We start from the raw sequence: 22,385 nt of genomic DNA, 5'->3' as shown, positions 1-22,385 counted from the left end.
GGGATTATATGGAGGTCTAATTATTTTTCATATAAAATGAGAGTGTGAGAATTGGAGACTCACACCAAGACCTGGGTTTAAAGAAGATGTATGTTTGATTCTTGTTATGAAGGTTTGGTTGTAGGTGCATGTTCACTTGCCACAAAGAGGTGGACATGGAGGTCTACCTAAGGGGCCATAGGAGATGGTCCAGGGCCTAAGAAGGAGGTCTAATTGTTTTCCAAAAGACTTGGGGAGAGAGGCAAGAGAGGACTCCTAGGTGTGGCAATCTTGTGTAAAGAAGCCTAAAGTAGTGGACTTGTAATTGTAGAAACACCTTAGAGGCATTCATTTGAACTTCACTCATGAGAATTAGTTGTAAGATAGAGTGTGTAGTAGAAGCATGAATTTAGAAATGAAGATGAAGAGACACATAATTATTTTTTAGGTTAGAATTAGTGCATTTCCATGGGACATGAAAATTTTTCAAAGCTGGAAGTATGGTGCAGAGGCATCCAATCCTAAGGAAATTATAGTAAGTGGTTTTAATCATTTTAATGTAATGGGAAATAAATTGATGTAAATGCTCTAAAATAAATATAAGATCCCAAAAATAATTATGTATTCTATTAGTGTAAATAATTAGTTATTATTACACTTTACTGAATTTTACTTAGGTTAAATGCATTATTTTATTATTTATCATAAAGATGCCTAGAAGTATCCATAGTTAGATTAGTTGTCTTGTTCATAGCATAGGAGTTTGCATAATCATCTGAGTTGTCATGTAGACAACCTAGTTGTTTGTACTCTAATTGAGCACATGGTGTCTACAACATCTCTTTACGAGATATACCTATGTAAGCTCATCCTCTCATCATCGCACTAACTTCTATGCTCAATGGAGGATAATCCACTCTTGGTGGACATGTTCTTAGTTATGAGGCTTATCACTTTGCTAACTCCTAGTCAGTCTAGAGGCCTTTATATACAGGCACTTCTAGTTTCTATGCACACATATGATATTCTCATTATTATTATTCTGATCATCCATTATTGGTCCATATTGTGCTAGTGCTTGGGCTTCTTGATCTTGGTGTCATTTTTCCCTAAGGAATTTTTTTACATGGTATTAGAGCTATACCAAATTCTTACATGGTATTAGAGCAGAGGGAGCTTCTCTTCACATAGCCATTGGAGAACATTTTTCCTTCACCTCTCAGAGGACCATGATTGAGATCTAGAGTATCTATGGTTATTGGGAGTGTCTAGAGCCAAAGTGGACCTCACCATTGCATCCAAAGTGTCAATTTGGTGAATTTTGACTATAAATTTGCCTACCCTAGGCTATAGTCAAATTTGAGACAATTCTTTTTCTTGCAAACCAAAGCCCCAAGCCCCGATTTGCGGAATTGGTATGATCTCTAGATTTGTGCAATTAATTTTCAAATCTAAATATTTTTGCGTCTCTACATTTTTTCTTTTTGGATTTTCATTTTATTTCCAAAATTCTATGAAAAAATTGGCCTTTTAGGCTAGTAGGAGAGATTTTTTTTGCAAGACAAAGTTGGAGCTTACTAGTGCAAATCAAATATTGGCATCACATTCAGAAGGTCAAAAACACACAAATTGACTTTTGTTTCATCAAAATTGGACATCTGAGTGAAATCTAGAGTTAATTGATTTTTGGAGGTGCGACAGTAGTGATTCAAGAAAAATAATTATAGAGGTGATTCTCAAACAACTATATCTTCCTCATATGGACTCCTTTTTTTGAGAAATTATTTTTTTGTTTTGGGTAGAATTTTGTGATCTACATATTGGTGTAGGATGTTTGAGATCTTTGTTCCTAAATTTTTTTGCAAATCGCAAATCTTATTTTTTGCAACTTCAAAGGCTTAGTTCAGCTTCATCTAGACACATATTCAGGTTCCATTTTTTTTGAAAGTGCATAATTCTTTGTCTACTTTCCAAATCTACAATCAGATTATAGGCTTGTGTTAACAAAAATACCACTTTCAAAAATAGGTCCTTTTTTGCATTGTATTGCTTTGATTAAACTTCAAATTTGTTGTATATTTGAGCTACATTGCTAAGTACCAGATTTGAACTCCAAGAGGATGTTGTAAATAGCAAAATCAAAAGTCCACTTTTGTCCATTTTGACAAGTGGCCTATTATAAATGCACTTGTACATATAAAGTGCCTAAAGCATACCTTTTTTTTTTTTTGGGGGGGGGGGGGTTGGTTCTTTGATTGAGTGAAAAGATGGGTTGTGTCTTGTGTTCTTATCTCCTTGATATTGTGCTCTTTCTTTTGCATTATGGGTTCTTTCTCTAAGTTAACACCACATAATTATGCTACTTGAAAAGAAAAGATAAATGAACCATTGGTTGAAAAAGGTTTACTGTGTTATGTAACTGGTGTAGTAAAGGAACTTTGCGATGATACTGATGAGTCTTGTAAAGAAGACTAGACATGAAAACAAGAAATGGCCCTAGGAACCTTGTTAAAGAATATCTCAGATCCTATCAAATATTACATTAGGAACCTTAACAACCTAGTAGAAGTCTAGGATAAACTTGAAGCATTGTATGGGATAGTAGATGAAGATATGGCCTACACCATTAAGGACAATCTTCTCAAACTGGATCCTAGGAATTTTGACACCATCAATGATTATCTTACCCAAGTAGACATGTATAGGGCACAAATTAAGGATTGTGAGAAACCCATCAAGGATAGAAAGTTGATCAAACATGTGATGAATCATCTTCCTCCTGAATATGCAGCTTTTGTTTTTAGTTATAATACTCATAAGTTAACAATGGGTAGTGCCTTCACTAAGCCTTCATTCGAGTCATTTTTAGGAATTATGGTCTTAGAACATGAAAATTTAGTGAGTATGGGAATTCTCCAATCTTCCAAGAACAAAGCCTTGGTAGCTAATCAAGGGAATCAAGGTGGTAAAAGTTCCAACAAGAAGCAAAAGTAGTGGAAGGCTAAGCCACAAGATGACACACAACAATCTTCCTCTATGCATCAATCTTCCTCTACACAACAATCTTCTTCACAACAAGGAAAGTCTTTTTCCAAAAATAATAAGAGGAACAACTTCAACAAAAAGGAGAAGAAAATTTGTGCCTATTCTAAGAAGAATAGTCATGATGAACATGAGTGTAAGGATAGGCAAATTGATGAGTTGTTAAACTTAATGAGGAAACATAAAATTGATGTACCAAATGCCTATAAGGATAAGGAATCTTCATCGACTTCAAAAGGAAAGGGACAAGCCTTGGTAGCAAGTACAAACAATTCTGAGGAATGGGTTCTTGATTTAGGAGCTACACATCATATGGGTGCTTCAAGGGAGCATTTTTCCTCTTTGAAACCATCACATGTACATTACATCTATGTGGGAAATGACACTCAAGTGGATGTTGAAGGAAAAGGAAATTTTGAGTTGGACAATGGATTCTTCAAGGATGTTTTTCATGTTCCCAACCTTAGCACCAACCTTCTTTCAATCTACCAAATAACTCACTATGGATGTGGCAACAAAGTGGAATTCCTTCTTTATTTAGTTGTGGTGAAAAATCTAAAGGATGATTCTATGGTGGTAATTGGAAAGACTAATCATGACAGAAGACTTTATTCTTTTTCTCATTTTGTGCCTAAGTCCACTTCCCTTTCCTTGTTGACCCATTCAAATTCACAAAGTAAACTATGGCACGAGAGTTTTGGACATCTCAATTACTCTACCTTCAATAACTTAGCAACAAGGATATGGTCATAGGTCTACCTTAAGTCAAGTATTCAGAGGGTGTATGTATAGGTTGTGAAGTAGGCAAGCATCCTAAAGAGAAGTTTGACAAGGGGAAGTCTTGGAGAGATACTATTGTTCTTGAATTGGTTCATAGTGATGTAGCTGGCCCATTTCCAGTACCATCATTTGGAAAGGCTCGCTACATCCTCACCTTCATTGATGACTTTTCACGCTACACTTGGGTCTTCTTTCAAGCTCATAAGAGTTAAGTGTTTGATAAGTTTATCACCTTCAAGGCTCAAGTTGAGAAGCAATTAGGGAAAGCCATCAAGATTCTACGAACAAATAATGGAAGGGAATATGTGAACTCAAGGCTTATAGACTTTTGTACTCATGAGGGTATTGATCTTCAACATTCAGTTACATACACTCCACAACAAAATGGTGTTGCTGATTGAAAGAATAGAACCCTTAAGGAAATAACCACTTGTATGCTACAACATAAGTCTCTAGATCAAGTTTTTTGGGCAAAAGCTATGTGTTGTGCCAATTTGTAGGTGCACTTTCAGTACACCATTTTTAAACTTTAAAATCTTGCTTCCTCGGTGTTCATCTTCAAGTATCACAAATATAAATTAGATGACTGTCTTAAACCTCTTATTGGTAGTGATGTTGAATCTCTTCCAAAAATCATAACACAATCTATCATCTACAATTTATCCTAGTGTCTTATGAAAAGTACAATTGCTTCAAAATCAATAGACTTATCTACCTTCATGCCTGATAAAGCACTAGTTGCTAAAGAATTGGTTATTGCCAAAATGGAAGAAACTAAAAGGAGCTATTATCATGCTGAAGAAAATGAAGATATTTTTGACCAAAGGATTTTTTAAAAGCCTGTAGAAGTTTTTCAGCCACAAATAGCTAATATAGAGGTAGAATTAAATATATTAAAATCTAAAATCAAATGTCTCAGAAAAGAGTTTGAAATAAAGGGTTTAAAGACACTATATTCATGAGAAAGTAGTCAGTTATTTGATTTGAACTTAGATCCAATTATGGATGATGGATCGCTCATAGATGAATGTTGTACAAAGAATTGTGAAGATGGTGCTATTTTCCAAAGCAATATTAATGAGGAAACCACGACACCCATAGAAGATGAAGCTAAACATTACAAGAGTCAACACTTAAATCCAACACCTAAAATACCAAATGGAATGACCCAAGCACGAAGAAGTTGCTTTGGCGGAAACTACCCTTCTGTGTTCATTTTTTGCTAGAGAAGCCATTTTGATATTTTTCGCCAAAGAAGCCATTTTGATATTTTCTATTGGAGATGCCATTTTGATATTTTTCGTCAGAGAAGCCATTGTGATATTCTTCACAGGAGAAGCCAAATTGCCATCACAAGTACAAAGCATTTCATTTGGAAAAATGAGTGAGCTTGATGAAGGACCATAGATGAATATATGTTTGTTGAATCGTAAAATTATATTAGTACATGTGAACTATTTGAAAGAATGCCTTGAGAATGGTTTTCTCTAAATTAAGACCAAGAGTTTAAACTATGAACATCCTCTTCACACTATCCACAATAAATCGTTTTGTAGAAGATCATAATTTCCATCACTCGATGGAGATTGGTAACTTGTATTTAAGACCATAGATAAGATGTGTTGAGCTAAAGACTTTCATTCAGGGGTGTGTGAAGCTGCCAAGGAAAAAAGAATTAGTGGCAATCCTCTCGGCCCAAGACCTGCAAAACCATTTGATAGAATGCTCGGATAAGTAAAATTGATCAAAGAAAGCATAGTTCTCCCCATGCTATTGAGCCATATGTTGATAAAATGGAACTTGTGCGTATTATGAAGATCAAGTTATGATGGATTGACTCCATTTTTCTATCTTGCGCCATTGTACAATCCACCAGCCATGTGCATGATCAAGGTGTGGAGAGGAAAGTGTCTTAGATATCACGCATCCACTCTATTTGAAAGAGGCCTTGATTGCTTAAGTTTATAAAGGAAAGAATGATATACACCAGAATCATATTGTAGCTTGATGATTAAGAACACAAGTGAAGGATTTGATGAAGATATTAAAAGATATGAAGATATTGACTCCCTTATAGAAGAGATATACTCACGGCTAGCAAAGACATAAAAGCCATAGAAGAACATTCATTAAGTTTTTTCTGTGAAATGAAGATAGATTATGAAGATTGCAGAGTGAGAAATATGATCAAATGTCTAACCAAATGCTGATAATCCTCAGTGGTCGGTTAGCTCAATGGATGGACTTGAAGGCATAATGCCATCTTCAATACTATGCTAGGGCATTATATGAGTGCATCAACACTAATTTGGGCAAGCACTCATAATGAGACACTCTTGAATAATATACAAGCTGATGTTGATGCTCTTTATGAACACCAGCTTAAAATGGGGACTGGCTATCTTTAGACCTTTCCTTCAAAGTTATTTGACTGTGCTAAAGCAATTCAACCTATGTGGGTACCATATTATACCATTCACAAGATCATGGTAGGATTATTGGATCAATACAGGTTTACTAGCAGTGACCAAGCATATAAAATGGTCATATGGATGGCTGACTATTTCTACAATCATGTCCTAAATGTTATATCAATATATACAATTGAAAGTTGTTATTGGGGCCCAAATGAGATATGGAATCATAGGTGACCCTCTTTATGAGGAAATTGCAATGTACTTATGGACATAGTTAATTCTCCATAGAGCTATGCCACTAGTGAAATGTCTGCTAGTGAATTTTGGACTGATCCAAAGAAGCTTTGTAGCACACTTTGGAAGATAAAGAACCCAAACAGACCATCTACTATGAAAAACATAGGGCATCTGTAACATTACTTTGAAAACATATATTGAAGGACCTATATTGAAATTGGGTAGATAGTGCAAGTTGTGATGGTAGGTTGGCTTATTGCCATCTATTTTTGGGAGACACCACTTATTTCAAGATCTAGAGTCTTGCCTACAGTAATAGTGCAGATGAATATGCAATAAAAAAAAGTTCTTGTGTGAAGTATCTTCCTATATGAAGAAACCATCATGACTTTGTTCCTTAAACATTTCAACTTCATCTAGGAACTTTGATCTTTAAGAAGAGGTTATAGAAATAATTTTATCATTTCTAGACAATGGCATTTTCCAATTACCTAGCAAATGTCAATTCAAAGTACAATAGTGTGGATTTTTATCAGATGGCTAAGATTTCTATCACTCCAACTATTGTGCTATAAGAATTTCTCATTTTTTGGAAGAAAGCTTCTATGCAGAAGGTACTAACATTGACAATTGTTTCTATGAGAGTGGCTATTGTAACTGTAATAGATTTGTAATTCAACTTATTCGGTACTTTGGTAATACCAAGTGTTGCAAATTTTTTTTTATGGTCGAGTCTGTAGCAGCAAGACAATTGAACAACACTTGACTCCTCCTGGTTTAATATTGTTTGATTGAGTCTCTCCCATGTATTGGCCATTATTTTCTCTACGGTTCTTGGATTTTTGCTTCAATGGTCTGGTGCTTTAGTACTTGGTGCTACTTCAGCTACTATGTATGTTGTGCTTGGACAGTTCAATACCTGTGTGATTCTTCTTATAGGCTTTCTTCTCTTTCATAATAATCCTAGATTCTCAAGCATTTGTGATGCAACTGCGGCTCTTGGAGCAATGACTGTTTATACATGTCTGAACCTGCATGAAACTCAAGAATCTATATGAAATATGTAAAGGCAATGTTGAGTCTTTGCATATTGATATTTGTGAAAGAGTTTATTTGTAGAAGCTTCACACTGATGCCAAACACCAATATAAATGTGTTAATTATAAGATACTCCATATACTAGTCTAACATTGAAGTTGGAAGTGATTGAATTTAGAAGATTTAGAAAGAGAATCTAAAAAGACAAAAAGGAACTGGAGAATTTGAAAGAAATAGTTATGAAACCAAAGGTCACCATGGGAGAACCGAAGGGTTGTAAAGGAGATTATTTATTGTCATGTTTTTCTGGGAAGAAGGGTTCTTCTTTTTCTACATACAGTCAAAGAACTGGAGTAGAGGAGAGGGCATGTTAGTTTATGTATTTCATTTCATTGTGTCTAGGGGTTATTATTCTGATTTTTGTAATAGATTTGACAAGAAACTATGAGCAAATAAATCTGGGTATTGTATTTGTGCGTTCAAAATAGAGAAAAGTTTAATTTTGAATCAGAGTGTTTAGTTGTTACTTTTCTAATTATATGCAATTAGAGTGTTGGTATATTCAATCTTGGACACTATCTTGCATTTTGTGTCAAATATCAAATGTGATGTAGATCATAGTGTTTGCATGCCTTCCTATGATGGAAATTGGAATATTTAACTTGCACTCCATTTTTCATTCTGCATTAACAAATTCTTCATATTGCATTACCAATACTGAGGAGTCATAAGATTGTGAATTCTTGGGATTGGCTAGGCTTAGGATCTCAAAACTGCTTGAGCTAGTCTTGCCTAGGATTAGCTTGGTTCTCCTCTTCCATTCTTGGGTTAAGAATGCATCTTGTTAGTTTAGGAATAAAAAAATTCATTGCATATCATTCCATAAGGGAGCTGTACCTTTCAATTCAGAGGAAATCTATCAACCTCATGATATATTATCCAACTGTTGGCATCTAATTGTTCTTTCAGATTTGGGTTTTTGAGAGTTTATTTAACAAAGAACAATATGTTTACCAACAAATTTTTGGTGACTCTGCTGGGGAGAAATTTTAAAGTTAGACTTTTTGGTTTTCCCTTTTTATAACTGATCTTGTGGAAAGAAGGTACTTGCCACATGGATCAGGCTTCTAGCTCTGCAGTCTCAACTAGCTGAAGAAAGAATTAATTCAAAGTTGATGACTAGAATTTTTTACTGAGGAAAGATAGAGGAGAAAATTGGTGTTGATGTTTTCTTCCTTAGTGGTTATAGATATCTCTGCTATCTAGAGATTGGTGACTCCATTCTAGTTCTCATAACTTTGGGTGAGAAGTCCAATGTCTACATTTTCAAATTTTATTATCTCTAACTTGCAAAGATTAGTGACTTCATTGATTAAAAAGGACCATGCCTATTAAAATGATGAAAGGAAGGAGATCAGACCCTTCCCTTATAGAACTCCATCACACTATTGACCTGGTGTTGCATGATATGTTTGAAACTTGGAGAAAAAGCATCAGTCATGAAGTAAAGATGAACCTGAGTGTGAAGATCATGCAACTATTCTATTATGGAAAAATATTTGTGCAAGATATCACCTACTAAAAGAGGTGGAAGTGAAGACAAAAATGTTGCAGCATTATAAAGAAAAGGCATTGTAGCCAAGTAAGGAACTAAAGGTGGATGATGATAAAATTTCAAAGATCTCACAAAATCACATCTCTTACAATTTTTCAGTCCTAAGTGAACAAGAAGTTCAATCAAGAAAGAAAACCAGAAGAAAACCCACATTCAAATAAATAGATGTTGAAAGTGACTTCAATTTGCATTTCCTTTGGACTGTGTTTAAACAAAGTATAACTGAAGCTGAAGTAAAAGAATTAGACTCTTCCAAAGATTATCAATTTGCTCAATTATTAAAGTGTGTACATCAAAGGTATTTTAATATTCAAGATCAGAGAAGAAAAGGAATGTATTGTTCAGCCCCTGTATCTAATGAAAAACCAGTAAATGAAGAGCCCATATCAACCAATGGTTCAATTTTTGGAGAGCAAGAGATACCTTGGTTTCTAGAAGCATAATTTTCAACAAATGATGACATCTGTCATAGCGATAAAGAATTGGTAAGAAAAATAGACAAATAAGTTTTTTCCATGCCTTCCTTTATACCTAACTTAAAAGGTTTTAGATTTGAAGAAAATAAAGATAAAATTTCCCATGGAGTTTCTTTTGAAAATTATCTGATGGTTAATGCACTTCCAGAACATAGAAAGTTTAACTTCATCGAAGATTTTGGCAAAAATGATTTCCAATTCGCAAAGGTTGGTAATGATTCTATGTTAGAATCTACTTATCTTGAAGAAAATGCAATGATTAATCCTTTTGATGAATTTTGTATTGAAGAGAAAGTGAAATCATGTTTTGCCAAATCTAAAAATATGGTTGAAGAGATGGTAAGAAGGTTTGAAAGATAGGACCTATCCATGTTTTCCTCCTGTTCTAAAGATAACAGTTGTAGATTAGGAGAAATAAATGGGGATCATGCTTTGAATAGTTGTTCTCTTGAAAATTATCCTAAAATCAATGTGCTATCAAAAGGTGGAATGTCTGGTGTTATTGAAGAACATGGTAAGGATGACTCAACATTCATTATATCTAACAGGGATCCAATGCAAGAACCACACTTTTTCAAGATAATGCAATATTGGGTTTTCCTAATCATATGGATACACATGAAAAGGCTGCAATATGTTTTGATGATTATCCTGCTGAACTTGAGAATGATGTTGAAGAAATGATTGTAGCAATAAATTGTGAGGAAGAGATTTCAGATGTTAATGAAGTATTGTAGTATCATGAAGAAGATATAGAGCTTGATCATGGTTCTTCTTGTTTCGAAATGGAGTTTGATCAAACCATGATGCCTGCATGGGAATCTTCTTCCACAATTAATCTAGGTACTAAAATTTTAAATTCAAATGAATACCTTGCAGGATTGACAATTGTGACAAATGAAGAAGATGTTTCAATTCAAATGGAACCTATGTATCATGAAGAATCACATTGTTTCAATGTTTCTTCAGAACCTAAAGTTGCTCAAGAGAATACCTATGACTAGTATGATGCCATTTCATTTCCAAAATTTCTTGAATGCTCTAATATTCTCAATCCTGGTTTAGTTGTTGATATCTCTACTAAAGATGATATGGTTGATATAAGTAGATGTGATTATGTTCTAGTAGTGCATTCAGAATCTAGTGGATACTTTTCTCCTTCATAAAAGATGATTGAACATATGAAAGGAGGTGTGCAAAAAAGTATAGAAGAACCAGGGATTTATAATGAGGCATGGTTATTTGGAAAGGCCTTGTGGGTTACTATATTGAAAATTACTTTTGGACTTATTTTAAACAATGAAGGTGTTGCCAAAGGTTATCAATGTTGTTTCAAACTAGTGAAGCATATTCCTCTATTTCAAAAAGGATCATATTTCTCTATTCCAGTCAATGGCCATGTATGATTCCTTCCTTGTTCTCTATTCTATTGGTGAGGTCTCCTCACCTGTAGTAGTTAGGTTTTGATTTCTAGTTTTGGGTGTGCTTAGTATAGCCTTTCCTACTTGGTGTAGTATTGTCTTACCTTGCTTTTGTAGTTTTTCATCTTCCTATTTTGGCAGGTTTAGTTTACCTTGCTCTTCTCCACCATCTTGGCAAGCAACTCTATGTTTACCCTCTTTCTTAGCTTGACTCTGTAACCCAATGGATTAGGAACTTGTCTTTTGCTAAAGATTCTAGATTCCTTATGTCCTTTGCAGCACATAATCCCCATTCAGAGCCAGCTATAGGTGCACTTTTAGTACACCATTTTTAAACTTTAAATTTTTTCTTCCTTGGTGTTCATCTTCAAGTATCGCGAATATAGAATTGGATGACTATCTTAAACCTCTTATTGGTACTAATATTGAATCTCTTCCACAAATCATAACATAGTCTATCATCTGCAATTTATCCTAGTGACTTATAAAAAGTACAGTTGCTTCAAAATCAATAGACTTATCTGCCTTCATGCTTGATAAAGCACTAGTTGCTAAATAATTGGTTATTGCCAAAATGGAAGAAACTAAAAGGAGCTATTATCATGCTGAAGAAAATGAAGATATTGTTGACCAAAGGATTTTTTAAAAGCCTGTAGAAGTTTGTCAGCCACAAATGGCTAATATAGAGGCAGAATTAAATATAATAAAATCTGAAATCAGATGTCTCAGAAAAGAGTTTGAAATAAAGGGTTTAAAGACACTATATTCATGAGAAAGTAGTCAGTTATTTGATTTGAACTTGGATCCAATTATGGATGATGGATCACTCATAGATGAATATTGTACAAAGAATTGTGAAGATGGTGCTATTTTCCAAAGAAATATTAGTGAGGAAACCACAACACCCATAAAAGATGAAACCAAACATTAGGAAATATGTAAAGGAAATGTTGAGTCTTTGCATATTGAGATCTATGAAAGAGTTTATTTGTAGAAGGTTCACACCAATGCCAAACACCAATATAAATGTGTTAATTATAAGATACTCCATATACTAGTCTAAAATTGAAGTTGGAAATGATTGAATTTAAAATATTTAGAAAGAGAATCTGAAAAGACAAAAATGAAGTGGAGAATTTGAAAGAAACAATTATGAAACCAAAGGTCACCATGGGAGAACCGAAGGGTTGTAAAGGAGATTATTTATTGTCATGTTTTTCTAGGAAGAAGGGTTCTACTTTTTCTACATATAGTCAAAGAGTTGGAGTAGAGGAGAGGGCATGTTAGTTTATGTATTTCATTTCATTGCATATAGGGGATATTATTCTGATTTTTGTAATAGATTTGACAAGAAACTGTGAGCAAATAAATCTGGGTATTGTATTTGTGTGTTCAAAACAGAGAAAAGTTTCATTCTGAATCAAAGTGTTTAGTTGTTACTTTTCTGATTATATTCAATAAGAGTGTTGGTATATTCAGTCTTGGACACTATCTTGCATTTTGTGTCAAATATCGAATGTGATGTCGATCATAGTGTTTGCATGCCTTCCTATGATGGAAATTGGAATATTTAACTCACACTCCATTTTTCATTCTACATTGCATCTGCATTAACAAATTCTTCATATTGTATTATCAATACTAAGGAGTCATAAGATTGTGAATTCTTGGGATTGGCTAGGTTTAGGATCTCAAATCTGCCTAAGCTAGTCTTGCCTAGGATTAGCTTGGTTCTCCTCTTCCATTCTTGGGTTAAGAATGCATCTTGTTAGTTTAGGAATAAAAAAAAATTATTGCATATCATTCCATAAGGGAGCTATACCTTTCAATTTAGAGGAAATCTATCAACCTCATGATAGATTATCCAACTATTGGCATCTAATTGTTCTTTTAGATTTGGGCATTTGAGAATTTATTTAACTAAGAACAATCTATTTACCAACACAATGACATCCAAAATAGAAGTCCCCATAAGGCCTTAGATGGAGTTATACCTTTTGAGGCTTGGTGTGGAAGAAAACCAAGTGTAAAATACTTTAAAGTTTTTGGTTGTCTAGCATGGGCACATATACCTCCACAAAGACGGAAGGCATTGGAACCTCAAAGAAAACCTTGTATATTTGTTGGATATCTTGACCATATTAAGGGATACAAAGTCATGGATTCAAAACTTCATGAAATCTTCTTTGAGAGGAGTGTTCACTTTGAAGTGACTTGTCCAAGTTTGGCTCCTTCAACTCCTTCTTCCTTCTTCATGGAAAGTGAGATAGTGACTTGGAAGATGATATTCCTTCAACTTTGACTCATAGGACACCACCTTCATAGGGTCTAAAAATAGTTGAGAATATTCCTTCTTCTTCTTCCACCAGACCTCATTGGGCACAACAAACACTTGATTTAGTAGGTTCATTGGTGGGGAATCCTTTAGATACTAGGAGGACAAGGTCACAACACAAATCATTTCCACATGCTTATATTACCATTACTTATGATCCATAATCATTTAAGGAAGCATGAGGGATTCTTTCAATGGGACAAGGCCATGGACGAAGAATATAACTCTTTAATGAAAAACAACACTTGGGACTTAGTTTCTCTTTCTAAGGGAAGAAAGTTAGTTTGGTGTAAGTGGATCTATCGGACCAAGTTTGCAGAAAATGGAAGTGTGGATAAGAATAAGGCTAGAATTGTTGCCAAAGGTTTCTCATAGGTTCTTGGTATTGACTATACTAAGACCTTTGCACTGAGAGCTAAGATGAACTCCATTCATTTGACACTAGCTATTGTTGCAGCTCATGGTTGGGTTGTACATCAGATGGATGAGAAGAGTGCATTCTTGAATGGTGATCTTCTTGAGGATATTTATATGGAGCAACCATAGGGATTCATATAGGATACTAGTTTGGTTTGCAAATTGAAGAAGTCTATCTATGGCCTTAAGTAGGCTCCTCGGGCTTGGCATGTCAAGATGGATTTCTTCCTACTCTTAGTAGGATTCACCATGTGTCATTTAGATTTGAATGTCTACATTCTTCAGAGGGATGAATCACACTCGATACTCATGCTTTATGTAGATGAATTGATCATTACAGGAAGCACTTCATCCATCATTGCCAGTTCCAAGACTTCTTTGTAGGATAGATTTGGGTTTACTTCATTATTTCCTTGGTATTGAGATCAGACATTCCTCAATTGGGATCACACTTTCTCAACCCAAGTATGGTCTTGATTTACTTGTTTGATTTCACATGAGTGATTGCAAGAATGCACCTACTCCCTTTCTTTCAGGTGTTAAATTAGAAGCCAAGTGTTCGACTCCACTTGTTGATGCTACATTGTACAAACAATTGGTTGGGAGTCTCATCTACTTGACACATACACATCCGGATATAGCTTTTGTAGTTGGCATAGTTTCTCACTTCATGCAAGAGCCACATGAGCTTCATTGGAAGGCTGCCAGATGTATCTTGCACTACATATAGGGTACACATACACATGGGATACACTATGAAGTAGGTACTGGACTTAGTTGGTTGGTTATAAAAACTTAGACTATGTAGGGGATCTTGATTCTCCCAAGTCTACTTTAGGTTACATGTTTCATCTTAGTTCTGACCCCATTTGTTGGTAGAGTAAGAAGCAAAATACTATTGCTCTTTCTTCAACTAAGGTTGAGTATCAAGGAGTTTTGATTGTGGCTACAAAAGCTATTTGGTTACAACATATTCTGAAGGAGTTTGGATTTGACATACCTAAACCCATAGTCATTCATTGTGATAATTAGAGTGATATTGAGATCTCAAAACATCTAGTTCAACATCAGTGGACCAAACATATTGAGGTTCATATGCACTACATTAGAGAGCTAATTCATGAGTAGGTCATTGCATTGTAGTATTGTCCTACAACAGATCAAGTCACATGTATCTTCATTTGCAAGATCTCTTGGGGGTGTGAGATATTTTAGAAAGGGGAGTCCCTTGAATTCTCTCTTCTTTCTTATGGGAGGGATTTTTTCCTTACATAAGGTCTTCTTCTCTGTCATCTTCTTTATTTACTTATCTCTCTTTTTGGGGGAGGGTTTTTCCCATGCAGTTTTCCCTCTTTCTCCATTTTTAGAGAGATTGCATTGCATCACATTATGTAGAGCATTGGATTTTTACATGGGTACCTAACATGGCCTAGTAGCCGAGACCCATCATGCATTTTCATTATAGCTTTTGTGAGCTTAAGTGCATTCCCCTAAGTTGCACTTAAGGGGGGGTGTTAGTATAAATAATTAATTATTATTACACTTTACTTAAGTTTACTTAGGTTAAATGAATTATTTTATTAATTATCATAAAGGCACCTAGAGTATGCATAGTTAGGTGAGTTGTCTTGTTGACAACATATGAGTTTGCATAATCATCTAAGTTATCATGTAGAAAACATAGTTGTTTGGACTCTAATTGGGCACATGGTGTCTACAACATCTCTTTACAAGATATACCTATGTAAGCTTATCCTCTCATCATCACACTAACTTCTGTGCTCAATGGGGGATAATCCACTCTTGGTGGACATGTGCTTAATTATGAGGCTTATCACTTTGCTAACTCCTAGTCAGTCTAGAGGCCTTATATATAGGTACTTCTAGTGTGTATGTACACATATGATATTCTCATTATTATTATTTTGATCATCCATTATTGGTCCATATTGTGCTAGTGCTTGAGCTTCTTGATCTTGGTGTTATTTTTCCCTAAGGAAAATTCTTACATGGAATTAGACCTATACCAAATTCTTACATATTCAACAAAGTATAACATTATAAAATTAAGATTTTGTAATGTTATACCAAGTACACATGAATGAGGTGTCAATTTAAAATTGGGAATATGAAGTTCAAAATGTCATTGAACAAATTAGTGTAACTAAAATCAAATTTGTAACTGCATGAAGTTGAGATAAAAATGATAGAGATGTAATTGAAATGAGACACATAGAGAAAGAGGATAGGATGTGAATCAAAAGTGGCTCTTTGGCTGTACAACCAAGGCCATCTTAGTAAAACATCAAAGGATGGTATTTGGTTTGGTTATAATTTGTATTTGAAAATTTGGAAGGAAGAAAGAAATAGAGTTTTTTATCCCCTATTATGTTTGTGGCCATGTGTTTCACTTTTGGAATGAAGATGTCGATTAAAATTTTAGTTTGGATATAATGGATTGGATTAAATCATATATAGTATTGATTTTACATAGAGAAATAGATCAAGAATCAGTTACATGAAAATTTATAGTGCAACAATAATCTTGTTATGAAATTGATTTATTGGGTGGAATGCATTATGGAATCAATTTCTTCTTTTTAGTGTTTGATTAGTTTGACTTGGAGGAATAATGTTTCAAAGTTTATTTTTGAAAGTTAATAATTTCTTACATCAAATCGATTGTAGTCTAATTTGAAAATTAATTTAATGGTTTTGGCTAGGATTAGAACACAAATCTGATTTTATTTTAATGAGCCATCTCATAGAAATTGGTTTATGAAATGATATTGGGGTTTCCAATTCACAAAAAATGGTATTGAGTCAACCTACTCAAAATGAGAATGCAAATTTTTGTTCTATGAAATTGTGGAGTAGATGTGGAGCAAGAAATTCAGATTTTGATAATAAAATTGGTGATCAATATTAGCGGAGATATATTTCTGATTTTATTGGTATTTACAATGTTTCATCAAATATGCTCTTTATTCCCTCACTTCCACATCAATGCAGATTTTTGTTTCATTTCCAAAGTGCAGAATTTTACCTTGGCAAAGAAAATCTGATTTCCAATGTTTGGTTTGGTCTCTTTAATGAAGTTTTAAATATGCTATGTCATGTTTGGAAATAATGGAATTAATTTGAAACCAAATTGGCTGCAAATGGTTTTTCAAAGAGAATGAGTTTAATATGATTTCATCCCCTATATGTGAGGGAAATTTACATATTCAAGTTTGGTATTGAAATGGATGAAGTTGTTATGGCCTCTTCATGTCAAAGTTATGACAGTAAAATATTGTGGAAAGATTCAAAATTAGTATTGTTTTAGATGCTCCACATCACTTGGCTAACTTGTCAAGCCTTGTCTTTCTCGACTCTTGTCTTTTCACCTTTTTCCCTTTTATCTTGTCTCTACAACTATCCTTGTGGCTACTTATATAGTAGCAATTCCCACAAAACTGCCAAGTGGTATTACATAAACCATGTGCTAAAAACATGTATTACCTAACCCATTGACCCCAAATTTAATATTTGACATTTAATTATTTTTCTCCAATATTAGATTATTACCTCAAATGTTATCACAATGTTATGATACAACTGTAAGTGTTTCATTTGGGAATCTTTACAGGTTACACATCCATCTAGGTGCTCCTAGGTGAAATATTACATAATAGAATAAAATAAAATAATATAAAAATATTATGCAATGTGTGCAACATAATCTCAACAATCTCCCACTTGTTGTATACATTGCATAGGGTCGATCTGTAGCCATATAAATGAACAAGAGAACAATCCCTCCTAGCACATCCACCATCATGGATCAAAGTACACTGTATGCTCCAACTTGGTACCCACAACAAAATCAAAATATCCATCTTCTCAAACATGAATGATTCCACCTCCTATTATGCCACCACTACCAAGCATACATAGAGGTCATCCAAAAGACACCCAACCTATCATAAAATAATCATAAAATTGTGTACTGGCTAAAATATCAAGCATAAACACTTGATTCAAAGGAAATCACGTGTATTTATAGTTGTCAAAATATCCATAGTTGAAATAGCACCCAAAGAAAGTGCCAACCCATCCAACAATCCATACATTCAAAGGTATACCAAATGAATATCACATCATCAACATATACAATCTATAACTTGCAATTACAAATGATGCAGGAGCATCTAGTGGTGTAAGGGCAATCTTGTATCACCCAAAAAAAAGCTTAGAAATAGTTTCTGTTTAATGCTTTTTTATTTCTAGATACCCATTTGGGTCAAATAAAGGTTGCAACTCTCATAGTTCCACTATTAGTTTTTTGGGTTAGATTTTTTAAGCATCTTAAGCACCTTGCGATACATGTAAATGTCAAAAATGAGTTATTTTGTAATTGAGCCAAAATTATGTTGAGTTAGAGGGTGTAAGTTGGAGGGATGATTATACTTCTTATTTAAAGTGCTTCAAAAAAAGAATCAGGTCAAAAGGTTTTACGATTAGAAAGTTATTGTAGTTTTAATTTTCCTGGAGACCTCCTAAGAGTGCTTCAAAGTCAAATTTGGGGCACTAAATAGCCTCATACAAGGCTGAAAATAGGGGAAAAGTGAGCTATCTTTATGGTGGTAGAGCATTTTGAGAGCTTTCCAGAAATGTAAATAGTTCGTCAATTGGAGTCACGGTTCAAAAGTTATGGCTCTTAGAAGTTGGACTACCATTTCTAGATTCTTCTAATTTTACACCAACTTCTAACATGATTTCTGGAACCTTCTATTTTGGTGGTGGATTCCAATTGGCATATTCTAGAATGTATTCCTAACCCTAAACCATTCGGGGCTTATTTAAGAATAATTCTGGCATTATAAAGGCAATTCTTAGTGGAGTTAGAGAGAAGGTACTATGTGGAGGATTTCTTTCTCTAGAATCATACTATTGTAAGCCTATAGGGAATTTTCATTTATAATAATATTTTCCTTTTCCTGTGTGTTCATTCTAGTCTTTGTTTATGTCTCCATCAAGTGGTATTAGAGTGGGTTTTCCTAAGTGTGTAGACAGAGCACCGATTGTGAGGTAGTTTGCACCAAGACAGTGAGGTTGTGGGTTTGAGACAAGAAGATGCCTCCATGAAAGGAACATGGTGGAAGGGGCAAATTTGTTACTCCTAAGGTTAGAGCCCTCTAGAGATAATTTCAAGCATTGCAAGAGAAGATCTGTAGAGGATTGAATGTTGCCACAGGCAATGAAAGTGAGGAAGAAAACAAAGAAGAAGAAAATATTGGATATAAAGGGAAAGACGAAGGGGAAGTCCTAAATCAGGTAGAGGAGAGGGTTTTTAGGGCCATTTCTAAGCTTGGAAAAAGACCTAAAATTGATGTGGATATGTTTTCAGGAAATCTGAACCCAAATGAGTTGATTGACTGGATCAATGAACTAGAGAAGTATTTTGAGTATGAGGATATTAGGAACCTAGATAGGGTTAAGTTTTTGAAGGCCAAAATGAAGGGTCATGCCAAAATGTGATGGAAAGAGATTCAATTGGAAAGGAATAGAAGAGGAAAGGAGAAAATCACAAGGTGGGATTGCATGGTGGACAAAATAAAGTAGTTCATTCCTATTGATTACGAGCTTGATTTGTTCAAAAAAATGCAAGGACTAAAGCAAGCAGAAAAATCTATCCAAGAATATATGGAAGAATTTTATCTACTTCTTATTAGGGTAGGGCATGCAAAAGAAAATAAGGAGAAGGTTTCCCATTATCTTAGTGGGTTATGACCTAGCATTTAGGAGGAGTTAAGCCTAGTTAGAATGACTAGCATTGAGGAGGCATACTAGTTTGCCTTGTGAGTTGAAGAGAAGCTAAATAAAAGGTTTGAAGGAAGGCAAAGGGGGTGTGGTCAAGGAGGTAGGGGTAGCAGTAGGTCATCTGGAGGCCGAAATGAGACCCAAAAGAAAAATGAAGATGTGGGTACTAGTAGGAACCAGAGGAACGAGGGTTTCAACTACTCCCATGATCAAAACTTTGGAGATTAGAGAGAAAGAGGTAGAGGATGTGGACAAGGATTAGGAAGAAGAGGCTTTCATGGTACCTATTTTCATTGCAATGAAGAAGATCATCATGCATTTGAATGCTCTCAATGAAAAGGAAGGAAAGATAGGAGAGATGAGGGTCAAGAAAGGGTTGCTCATGTGAATGAGGATGCATAGTCATCACATTCAGAGGATGCAGAAAGAGGAGAGGTTCTTGTAAATGAAAGGGTCTTACTAAGTGGTGAGACTGAACCTAGACAAAGGAGCAGTTTGTTTTGTACTAGGTGCAATTGTGAGGGTAAGTATTGTGATGTGATTATTGATGGTGGTAGCACTAACAACTTGGTGTCAGAGGAGATGGTCTCTAAGTTGAAGCTCAAGAGGGATAAACACCCCCAACCCTATCAAATAACTTGGGTGAAGGATGATCATAAGGTCCTAGTTAGTGAACAATGTTTGGTAAAGTTCAATATTGGGAGTTACCATGATGAAGTTCTTCGTGACATCATTCCAATGGATGTCTATCATTTATTATTGGGAAGACTGTGGCAATTTGATAGAAATGTTGTACAGGATGGTCATGCAAATACATACTTTTTGATAAAGGATGGAGTTTTCTAGGAACTAAAGCCCTTGATAAAGGAAGGTGAAAAGGTATGCAATAGTGCTAGGATATGTCTTGTTCATGGAAGAAATTTTTTGGATGGTCTAAAACATCAACGTATGTGTTATGCTTTGATTCCTAGAAAGTAAAAGGAAAGTGTTGGAATTATAGATGAAGTAACCAAGGGGGGGGGGGGGGGGGGGGGGGGTGAATCAGTTACCACAAAAACAAATCCTAATCCCTTAGATGTCGTAAAGAATTAGTTACTGCTTTCACTTAGTAAACACTTTACAAAAATACTATAACTCGGTAGATTAACTTGTTATTGATCTTTAAGCATTCATAATTATTAGCATGCATGCAAAAGTAAATAACAAGAACACAAGAGACACCAAATTTAACATGGAAACCCAATATGGGAAAAACCACCAAGTATCTAGCTACCAATTTTCACTCTTCTGAAGTGAGCCCTGTTAGGAGCCAACCCTGTTAAAGGTTACAATACACACTATTAGGTGTGACCTTGTTAGAGGATTTAATCACCCTATTAAGAGTGGCCTCACTAGAGGTCTTTAGAATAATTCAATTGAACTGTCACCTTGTTAAAGGATTTAAAAAATGGTTGTTAAACCAACTATGTTAAAAGATTTTGAATTCATTGCTACAATGGTTAGAAAGTAATAATGAATTGACCTGAATATGATGCAACTAAATTTGCTAATTACAGATCTCTATTCTGCACCATTAGATCCTCCTTGATCAAATATAGCTTTGCTGCTCCTCAATAATCTCTGATCATCATTCAAAATTTTCTCTCACAATAATTAGTCCTCCTTCACATTCATATCACATCAAAACCATCACACACACTTAAAATTCACAACTTGACCTCTTACATATACCATTTAGATTATCAAGTCGGCTCATTCACAAGTTACATTTAACAATAAACCATACATTAGTCAGCTACAGATATTACATTAAACAAATAAAATGTATTTCAAAAAACAATGAAATCCTTTATTGGCCGACCCTGCTTGGTAAGCACTGCTTCCAAAAAGAATTTCTTGAGTTAACCATCTCAACTCAGTTAACATTACAAAATCTGCAAAATCCATTGGCTACTGAATGAACTCGGTAAGAACTGAATTTCCTTCGGTGACCATGAGAGCTCGGTAAAAACTATTTTCTGCACTATATTTCTTTGATGACTAAGTGAGCTTAGTAACAACTGAATTTTCTTTGCTAGTACCTTGAAAGCTTGGTAACGACTGTCTGTACAAGGTAAATTCTAAGAATGCTCGATAGACACTATAAATCTTCTTGCAAACCTTCTGAGCTCAGTAGACTCTGTCTTATACCTTGCTGACCAACTGAGCTCGATAGACTCTATCTGATGATTGATATGATATTTGTGTAACATCAAAGATAACACACAATTGAACAATTGTGTCCAACAAGCTCCCTCTTTGGCATTGATTGTAACACAACATGTCATAGCAGAATGAAATTTGAGAACAAGTCTTTTCTGACAGAATGCTTCTCCCTCTTATATTTCATTCCACAAAGCTCCTCAAATATAGTAATCTCCCTCTTTCATAGTAATCTCTCCCTCTTGCATAAATTCTCCTTTTCTTGCAAATTTCAGAAAGATATGACAGTAAACTCCCCTTTTTTGACAACACATGCCAAAGAAAACACAACCCAAACTTAAATGAAATTCAATGTACCTTACGTACTGATTCATATGCAATATCTTCATTACTTTGCTACATCAACTGATAGATCTTTGATTTTGTTCCCGTTGATGCATCACTAAAACTGTATTTTAGTGAGCTTTAAATAGGGGAATGATCCCTAACTTACCTCTTAGATACAAGAATGCATCCTTAGATAAAGGCTTTGTAAATATGTTAGCAATTTGTTCCTTTGTATGGACATATTCCAATCTGATCTCCTTATCCTATACCAATTCTCTAACAAAGTGTTACTTT

At 34.7% G+C, this 22,385-nt stretch overlaps 1 pseudogene; it reads left to right on the top strand.

Annotated features, from left to right (window-relative positions):
- The first annotated feature begins 6,928 nt into the window (after positions 1-6,928).
- On the top strand, positions 6,929-7,513 carry LOC149572876 (nucleotide-sugar uncharacterized transporter 2 pseudogene; annotated as a pseudogene).
- The last annotated feature ends 14,872 nt before the right edge of the window (positions 7,514-22,385 follow it).

Source organism: Cupressus sempervirens, chromosome 2 (genome assembly GCF_028749045.1).
Source record: "Cupressus sempervirens isolate cs-2001-9-10 chromosome 2, ASM2874904v1, whole genome shotgun sequence".
Taxonomy (NCBI): Eukaryota; Viridiplantae; Streptophyta; class Pinopsida; order Cupressales; family Cupressaceae; genus Cupressus; species Cupressus sempervirens.
The sequence above is the reverse complement of the archived record's forward strand: the minus strand, read 5'-3'. Positions and strand labels throughout refer to the sequence as shown.